The sequence below is a fragment of the Petaurus breviceps genome, unplaced genomic scaffold (genome assembly GCF_028583685.1).
Source record: "Petaurus breviceps papuanus isolate PSGF00001 unplaced genomic scaffold, PetGlider_PUasm1.0 188, whole genome shotgun sequence".
NCBI lineage: Eukaryota > Metazoa > Chordata > Mammalia > Diprotodontia > Petauridae > Petaurus > Petaurus breviceps.
Window position 1 is genome coordinate 42,541,482 of NW_027185804.1, and position 10,270 is coordinate 42,551,751.

A 10,270-nucleotide genomic window follows, 5' to 3' on the forward strand; every position below is an offset into this window, starting at 1 on the left:
GGAAGGAAGGAAGGAAGGAAGGAAGGAAGGAAGGAAGGAAGGAAGGATGGAAATAAAAGATGGGAGTATCTTTGTCTAAAGTCATTGAGTCTAGTCACTGTGAGGATATTTCCCCCGAAGAGAATTTTTTTAAGAACATTCATTTAGCCATCCTTAAATACTTTTTAGAAATGGATTATTTACCAACATAGGATAGTGAGAATAGTAGGTATAGCACATACACATACACACACACACACACACACACACGACCATGAACACACATCAAAGGTACACTCTCTCAAAGAATTCAGGGGAAAATGCGTTCAAGTTTAAATAATGAATGTGACAAAGGGGAATTCTCTGCTCCTGGTTATTGGAATCTATTTTTTCTTCTCCCATTTGTGAGATGCTCAAGAATTTCCCATTAATCACTATCTATATCCATTTGTCCTCGACTGCTCATACAGACACTGTCATCTGTCATCAGTTGATGCAACTAGAACACTGATGGGAAGATAGTAGGTCCAGAATCCTAGGAACACTTTAAGCCTGCAAACATCTCTGACAAAAAATATTGTGGGAACAGAGAAAGAGACCAAGACCAAAGCTGGAGCTAAGACTTTTCCTTATTTGTCAAAGCAGTTCATTCTTAGGGTATTTTTGCCAAACACTATACTTTTTCCAAACTTTCAAATAATTCTGGTATACTAGGTCATTTATTTACAGATGATCCTGGAGATGGCAGGTTCCCTTGACCTATCCAACTATGATTCTACTGCAATAGCTCTCCAGTTCAAAATATTTTTTGCCCTTAATCTAAGCCTATGATCTTACTTAGTTGAAGTACCAAGGCTAAAGTGCAGTAGAGTGGGGTAGTTTTGACCTCGCTCTTACATTGGTATTTTGTATTTACATTTATTCTTGAATGTCATATACACCCTGAAGAATGTAAACTCTTTGAAGGTAGGGACATTTTTTTAAATTTGTTCCCAGTGCCCAGCATTCTATCTCTTAACTTACACAAAGTAGATGATAGATGATTGTTGACTTAACTTGTGCATTATCAGCATATAATTATGTGTGGAATTTTTATTAGAAAGATTGTTATCTTTTACACCAGATGGCAGACCAAAATCAAGGCAATCCTTCATGTAATGAGGTCTAACTCATACCCATTTCATAGCAGGGAAGTGAGGTCAGAACTCTCCTCAGTCTTAGGCAATCACTAACAAGAGTCAACCCAACCAGATTTGATTACATGATCTCTTTCCTTTCATCTCCAAGCCTCATATTCCCAGATAATCAGTCAGAAACCATCCACAGATAGAAAAAATAAGCTCAACCCTTCCCATGCCTACACAAGTCATTAGAATTCATGTTTCAAGGATCCAGTAATCCCTTTAGGTGCTGAATAGGGGCCTTCTGTTTTATCACTAACTTAAGTGCCCCATGCTCCTCCTGCCCCTTCTCTCTATAGCTCAATCTTCTTGTTTTTCATAACAATGAAATAGGGAAGATTGGCTCCCCTTAGAAGCTCTCAAAGATGCTTTGATGAATCTTGTAGAACTTGAAGGAAGACTTGCCCAAAGTCACAAGTCTAGTAAGTGTGTCAAGTGGCTGAGGCCAGATTTGAACTCAGGTACTTCTGACTCCAGGGCCAGTGCTCTATTCACTATGCCACCTAGCCACCCCATCCAGCCTCTATTCTTATGTGAATATATTTCTTATATATGTTGAAGTATAGAGAATTCAATTAGTGAAAATCAGTCCATAATATCACAGATGCTATTTTATACTGGGGGTCTAAATAGATCACATTCACAAGATAGTCACTCATTCCTTTCTACCCTAATATTTGATTTCCTTAAAGCTAGCAATAACATGACAAATGATCTGTCCACCCCACAAGTGGCTTTGTGCATTTCTATACTATGTAGGCTTGGAAATAAAAATAAATACCTAACCACCTGAACTGATATACATGCAAAATTACCCTATTTTTATTAAGAAATTTTTGATAGTGAATAAAACAGGATGCACAACCATTCAATCCTATCATATGTAAAAAGAAGAAAGAGAACTTGCTATAATAATAAGAGGGATTGCCTGGGGGTTCACAATCTTAGGTTTGTCCACTTAATAGCTGTGTAACCTTGGAGTAACAATTTACTTAGTTTATATAAGCTTCCTTTTCCTCCTCTTTAAAAGGATAGAGGCAACCCATTATCAAGACAATGAATAATTATTCGTTGCTGTTTTTTTTTAAGATCTTACTATCTCTAAGATTGTACAAACACCGGAGTTGAAAAGACAAAATTGAAACAGTCACTACCCTCAAGGAATTTACATGTGATTGGAAATGATGACATGTTACATATAACTACGTACATAAAATATACAAAATCAATCCAAAAAATACAGCATAATTCAAAATACAGCATTCATCAAGTGTAATTCAATAATTTCTAAGTACTACTCCACCCCTGGACATTACATTCATTTAGTCAAATGTATTTTGATTTTCTCTGTTCTTAAGTACATTCATTTAGTCAGTCCCAAAGATCTTCTCAAATGAAGATTAGTTTCCAATCATAAACAAAGTACATTCATTTGGTCAGTCACAGCAAAAAAAAAAGTCAAAAGTTTTCCACCCCTGGATCACAACTGAAAAGGTCATCTACCCTTGAATTACAACAAGCTTAAGCACAGCATTTAATAACCAAAGAGAGGTCTTTTCTTCATATTGACCCAAGGCAAGTTCTCAGCAATCTCTGTTCCTGGGGAGACAAAGCTTAACAAGGCCAGAAGATACATTGCCAGTGTTCTCATTAATTCATTCTCTGTCTGCAGAACAGTCCTAAGACCCCTGAAAACATTAGCAAAACCCTCTTCCAGGATTTCTGTAAACATAAAACAAGAAAATCTTTCTTCAGGGCTTCTGAACCAACAGCAAGTTTCCAGGACCTCTGCAACAACAGCACTGTCCTCCACCAGTGGATGAATCTTCCAAAACAACATCAAAACAGACAAAGTACCAGCATATCACAGCCATTTCTCCTTAGTCCTTGGCAGCTCTGGGTGGTGATGGGGTGCTTGGGATCTATGTTTGTAAAATCAATTTGTAATAACATCAGTATGTAAAACCAATTTGTAAAACCAGTCCGTAAAATCACATTTCCCTTTCCCAGCCTCAAACTCTGCCCCTTTCCCCTCCCTTACATCCATCCTGTCAGCCCTGACAATGGCAGCCCTACCCTTTAAAAGTAAAAGCCTGTGCTCCCTTTCACTTGCAAAAAGTCCCCTAAAGACTCTTGCCCACTTCTGTAAAAGCATAAAAATAAACTTTTGCAACTCTCACTCCAATTAAGCCTGAGACTATTGAATTCTTTCCAGACACTATTGCAGGATCCCTTCTATAATATCATATACAAAACCAGTGGTCATCCCTTCAGAGTTCATAGACCTTTGTTTATGGGAAGTCCCTACATCTTTAAGCCATCCATTGCACTTTGAGATAGCCCTATTTACTTAGCTATGACCTGAGCTTTTCTTCTCAACCACAATCTAAGTAGGTCACATCTTTGAAGGCATTTAAAAGTATAAAAGGATCTATATTCAAGCCTTTAACTTTCATCAGGGAAAAATGTTAATCATTTTTTTAAAGCAATCGGGGTTAAGTAACTTGCTCAAGGTTACACGGCCAGGTGTTTCTGTGTGGGTGCCAAGTCTCTCAGCCAGGATTTGATCCCCAGGTCATCCTGACACTGGAGCCGGTGCTCTTACGCACTGTGCTACCTGGCCACCCCAATCATTTGGTTTTTATTATAATCAGGGACAGCAATGACCATTTTTACCCCAACATTTAATTCAGTGGTTCCATGTAAAACAGTGAGAACAGAATGGGATAAAAATATTAGACTAGGAGAAAAGTAATTAGAATGAAGTGGAACAGAATCTAGTGCAACTGGATGGAATAGATGGAATGTAACATTCTTGAGGAAGACCTTTATTTTTGTCTTTGTATCCCTAATTCCTACCATGATTTGGGATGGATGGATGAATGGATTAGAGTACAACAAGTTTACAGATTATCTATTCCATCATGATTATTTTATAGATGGAAAAACTAATATCCATAAAGGACCAATACTTAGCTTAAGTTCTCACATCTAGTTAAGGTCAGAGCTGGGACTAGAGGTCAGGGGTCAGTACAGTGGTATTCCCAATGAATTATTTAATGATGGCCAATCTCCCTCCAATGGAGAAAATCAGTCAGATCAAATTTGGAAGTAATTACCAAATGCAATAACATTTGACTAGTCAATTAATTAAGCATGGTCTCACACAGAGCTTAACATAGTTAATCATTTAATATAATAATATTACATTCATATACACCATATTATGTAGCATTCCCCAAATATATGCACCCCAAAATAAAAGTTCTGTGATTTTATCAGCATGACAAACATTGGGTGTGGGAAACCTCCCCCCCCCCACTAAAGGACCTTACTTCCATGGCTCAGTAGACACAACCTAGGGTGCTGCTTAAGGCTCTTACAAGACAAGTGACTTGTCCAACATCTCCTAGAAAGTAGATGTGATTGGCAGGATTTAAATTCAGAATCCAAGTCCAGGGGTCATCCCATTACACAAAGTTGTCACAATACAGCTAAATCTCAAAGCATTGATCCAAACAAAAAGATGCAATATTAAAAAAAAAAAAACTTATGGGAGTATTGACCTAGGAATCCAAAGCCTAGGTTGGGTTCTGAGTCTGCAATTCTGTGACCTTTGACAAGTCACTCAACCTTTTCAGGTTTTAGTTTCTTTTTTTGGAAGAGGAGAGGTTTGGGATCCTAGGGTTTCAAATACTCCAATAATTTATGACTCTGACTCATTATTTGCTCTCCATGACCTTGACAAAGGAATTACTATACCACTCTTCCTATTTTTTTCCAATAAAAAATGTTTACTTAGTGGCCTTGTGGAAAAGACCTTTGGGTATAGTAAGACTTTTCTGTTCTGTACTTGAAATGCCTTAAATTCATGGAAGGCAGTGTGACTTCATAGAGAATTTGGTGTTAGTAGGTCCCAGCTCTGCCACTAGCTGGCAGTCTGAATCTGGAAATATAACAACCTTTCTGAGCCTCGGTCTTATCTGTTACAAGAATAAGTAATTCTTATACTGCCTGCCCCATAGGTTTGTTGGGAGAAAAGTGATTTGCAAAAACATATGTTGCTATAGAAATGAGTCATGAAAAAACACATCTGTGCTTTGCTTTCCCCATATGAATTGCTAAAGGAATTGTTGGTCCAAAGTTTTGGGGGAAATTGTGCCTTTTTTTGCATTATCGCTGAAGCAAAAATATCTACTCCAGTATGTGGGGTGTAGCAGCAAGCACCCTAGCATACCCAGGGTGGCTACCAACACAGTTCTTAGATCTGCTTCTCCAAAGGAAAGCAACTCAAAATGGGTTAGGAATCTTACTTTAATCTGTTGAATATACATCATTTTGCCTAGTTCAGGGGGAAAAGTCAGTACCTTGAATTTCAGAGAATACAAACAGAAGTTACAAGAGAAAATAACACAATTCAGCAGACAGACTTCCAACTATCTGACCATTACATCCCATCCATACCTAGTTAGTTACCAGAGAGGGAATCACCAACATCTGGAAGGCGGGGGGAGGAGGGTGTCAATGGCTGCCCAGAGTCTCATCTGGGCACATCCACACAACTCTTCCCAAAGTGAGCCCCACAGCAAAACCTCACATCAGGGTATATATAGCTTTCTCCTGGGTCAGAAACCATAACAACGCTTGTGACCCACTGCCCAATCACAAATTAACAAGTTGTGAGTCTTCCTGAAGAAGAAGCCTCCCACCATAAGCTCCAGGTGACCACATTCGGTCCATTAGGGGACAGAGCATATTCTCAAATCAGGGAAGGTTCTCAGAGTCACCTAAGCCTATCAAAGGACCTTGATAGGGAAGATTTTCAGATTCCTATTCCCATAATGGGGGGAGAGAAGCACAGCATGAATCATGTGACCAATTATCTCAAGGACAAATAAGGACTACAGGTGTCCTCAAAATTGGGATGTTTTTGTTTTTTTCACTGTTCTTTTGCTTTGTAGTTTTATGGGCAATTTTGCAAGTTGCAATGGGCTTTAGAAATACTCAAGAAATTATTCATTGTTTTTATATTTTAAGAACATGTGGATTTTGTTTCTGAAACCAGTTCCTTTCTGTTCTTTTATCTAAAGTAGTAAAAGACCTTTGAATTGCATAATAAAAATCCAGCTTTTAGTTCTTATTCTCTGGATTGTTAATTGTGTTACCTTGGGTCATTCATTTTTCCCATCTCAATCTGAGTTTCTTCAGCTATAAAATGAGGATACTCAAATTCATCCTGCCTACAATATATATTTGTGGAAAGGACTGAATTATATCAAGTATACAATAAATGGATTTGGGATCTCATAAATCCAGGCATTAACTCCAATAATACAGTGCTCAACATATTCATGTCTACCTATGAAACATTCCTTAATGTCTTCCCCAAAGGAAAAAAAAGTTTTGTATACAGAAGCACACACACGTACAAACACACACATGTAAAGATATATAGATATAGATATGGGGGCGGACATGGATGAGTAGACAGATATATAGACAATAGATAGATATAAAAGCACTTTGTAAGCTTTGTTAAGGACTTAGTCCAGGGCCTCACACACAATGAGAACTGAGTAAATTAAATTATATAAATATCTGGGATCATATTTCTCCTATGAGCTACATATACTCCTAGGGAAGTAGAGTTCAAGTACTAAGAAGAATTAGTAAATATTTAAAGTACTGTGTAAATGTGAGTTGAGATCATTATTCCTCCCTTAAAGCCTTCAGTGAATGCCTCCTTATGGATGAATTTTGTCCCTGTGTTCTCCAAGGCCATACCAGCAGAGCTCATCCTGAGAGAGGCCCTGAGAAGACAGAAAGGCATCTGTGATGGCTCTGTTTATGGGCTATACATCTGTTTCTCAAGAGCAGAAAAGTCAAATTCATGCATTAGTCCTATGAGTTATATGGACTGTGTGAGTCCAGGTAGGGAGGTCATTTCGTATTGACTGAATGTGTTCCCTTAGTGCAGCTAAATATCAACTTCAAGATAATAATAAAATTCTGTAGGATGTTACTTTTGGGGCATGTGAGGGTCATAGGAGGACTGTCTTCTTTCTTTGTCCAGCAAGTGTAAGTAAGGGCACTTAGGGTAGTGATATACATAGAAGTATTTAAGGAAAAAATAAGGCTCCATGAAGAGTGAGACTTGTTTTGACTACTTATGGGTTATGGGAGAAGTGTTTTGGTTTTTCTACCTTGCAAAATAGATCCTTTCTATAAGATACTTAATTCTGCATAGAACAGTGATCCAAAGGAGGAAAAAAATAAGACATATAATGTAAATAAGTTTTATTGAGTGCTCATTTTATACACGACTCTGTGGTTTTCTACAGGAACCTAGAAGACAAGCAAAATTTGATGGCACAAGGCAAAACAGTTCTTAGCCTTGGGTTTTGAATCATTTTTAATTATTAATATTATCATCAGTATTATTAATGTAATAGTTATATTTGAACATAAGTGACTTTCTTTAAATATTATATATTTTATTTCATGCATTTAAATTATTATTTTGATTTTGGTAAGGGTGCATAAGATTGATGAAACTGCCGAAGTTGTCCACGATGAAAAAGAAGGTAAAGAGTCTCTGCTTTAGGGGAAACTGTGGGCAAAGCAAATTCTGATTTCCCAGGGGAAATCCTCAGTGGCAACATAACCCAAACGGCAATATTGGAAAGTCTTGATGACTGATTCTAAGGTGTATAAATCCAGATTATCGTTTGTAGGCAGCAGGTTGCTCATACAAAAATATATTTATTCAGTATCTCGTATATGAAAAGAGTAGTATATTGGGCCCTGGGAGACCAACCAAGTGTTAGAATTTAACATCTTACATTTGTGAAAAAGTTTGATTGGAAAACAAAAAGCAAACTACGGAACAATAAAATATATTAGAATGTTATAAAAATTCTGTTGGTTTTAGGGGAAAGGTGATTAATGACAGCAATCACTGAAGACTTCTTGGAAGAGGCGCTATTTGGGAAGGGTTTAAAGGATGGGAATGAATTCAAAAGGCAAAGGGAGGAAAGTCTGAACAAAACCCAGAGGTAGGAGAGTGCGTGACTTATTGTGGGCTGGAGGGGTGTAGAGTTTCCTTGGTTGGAGGGATGTCCAGAGGGAAATAATTGAAGCCCACTGTGTTGGAAAGCTAATTAAGGTTTAATTCTGTTGGTGTCAGGAATATGAAAGACTAAAGCTTCCCCTTGACTTCTTTCTGTTGGTGCTGGTAGCAGCCTCCTAGGCCCAGCATTTGTTATTGATCCCACTTCTAATGAGCTTCTCTGGGCACTATTAAGATTGATTGGGTGGGACAGCTAGGTGGTGCAGTGAATAGAGCACCAGCCCTGGAGTCAAGAAGACCTGAGTTCAAATTTGACCTCAGACACTTAACAGAAAACTAGCCCTGTGAGCTTGGGCAAGTCACTTGACCCCAAATGCCCTACCTTCTCCCTCCAAAAAGAAAAAAGAAAATATATTGATTGATTGGGTGATGAGACAAGCAATTATCAAACTTGCAAGCAATTTCATTCCTCATTTCTAAAGAAGATGCAAAGGACCTAATTAAGTGAGATGGATTTCAAATAGGAAAACTTTTGGGATGATAATGAATTTCAGTCACAATTTGAAGTCAATTTCTATGGCCTGACATGGTCCAGGCAATTCTAATTGAGGGACTTGTCAAATTCTGGGCCAAGGGGTATATGGTCCAGGTTGTAAAGTTTGTCTCTCATCCCAATACACAATAAACACATTCATTGGCTCCCTTACTATCCTCCAGGGCTTAAACTTCTGTGAGAGAAATCACTCTGAGTTAGAGACCCAAATGGCTGATGAGATGCAAAAGCATAAGGAATTCTATTTACATGTTAACAATGCCCAACAGCATTCAACCTTTACCATTCTGATCCCATATATCATTCTTTGATCATCTGGATCCTGCTCTGTAAGCCATGATGGGAAAATATTTCTAAAGCTGACTGAGGAAATGTTCATGGTACTGGTCCACTAGGTTTGAAGACCTACAGATACTTCTGCTTCTCTCTGTCAAAGAACAAAATAAATTAAGATTTCCCAGAGGGACAGAAGGCAAATATCATTGGGCTCAATATTTACTAATAAGCCCTACTATTGGAGAAGATTTGTAGTAGAGACACTGCTATTTAAAAAATAGTTATTTTAATTTGTTGCCTATTTTAATATTTTCTTTTTAAATTTTGAGTTCCAAATTCTCTCCCTCTCTCTTACCCCCATTCCCACCCACTGAGAAAGCAAATAATATATCAATTATACCTATGAAATCATGTAAAAATACATGTTAATATTTGCCATATTTCTAAAAAAAGTAAGAAAAATTTAAAAGCAAGAAAAGTATACCTCAATTTGTACTCAGAATTCATCAGTGGATGTCATTTTTTCATCATGAGTCTTTGGAATTGTCTTAGAATTTTGTATTGAGCAGAGTAGCCATGTCTTTCACAGTTAATCATCGTTACAACATTGTTGTTACTGTGCACAATAATGTCCTGGTTCTCACTTCACATTGTATCAATTTTTGAAATGACCTCCCTCATCAGTGATATTCTTGGCTTCACAGTCGTCTTAGCGAATAAAGGACAAACAACAAGTATTCTATCACAACTTGTCACAACACCATCATGTTTTGTGCCACAATTTGTTGTCATTTTCCAATTGCTTATCATTTCTATTTTTTCCATCACAAAAGAGCCACTAAAATATTTTTGTATACATAGGTCCTTTCTCTTTTCCTTTGATTTCTTTGGAGACAGACCTAGTAGTAATATTGCTAGATCAAAGGGTATGCACAAATTTATAGCCCTTTAAGCCTAGTTCCAATTTTTTCTCCAGAATGGTTGCACCACTTCACTACTTCAGTTCACTAAGTATATCTATTTTTCCTTTGTCCCTTCTAGCATTTATCATTACTCATAGGTGTGAGGTGGAGCCTCAGAGTGGTTTTTACTTGCATTTCTCTAATCAATAGTAATTTAGAGCAACTTTATATGACTATAGATAACTTTTCTTTCCTTCTTTTTTCTTTCTTTCTTTCTTTCTTTCTTTCTTTCTTTCTTTCTTTCTTTCTT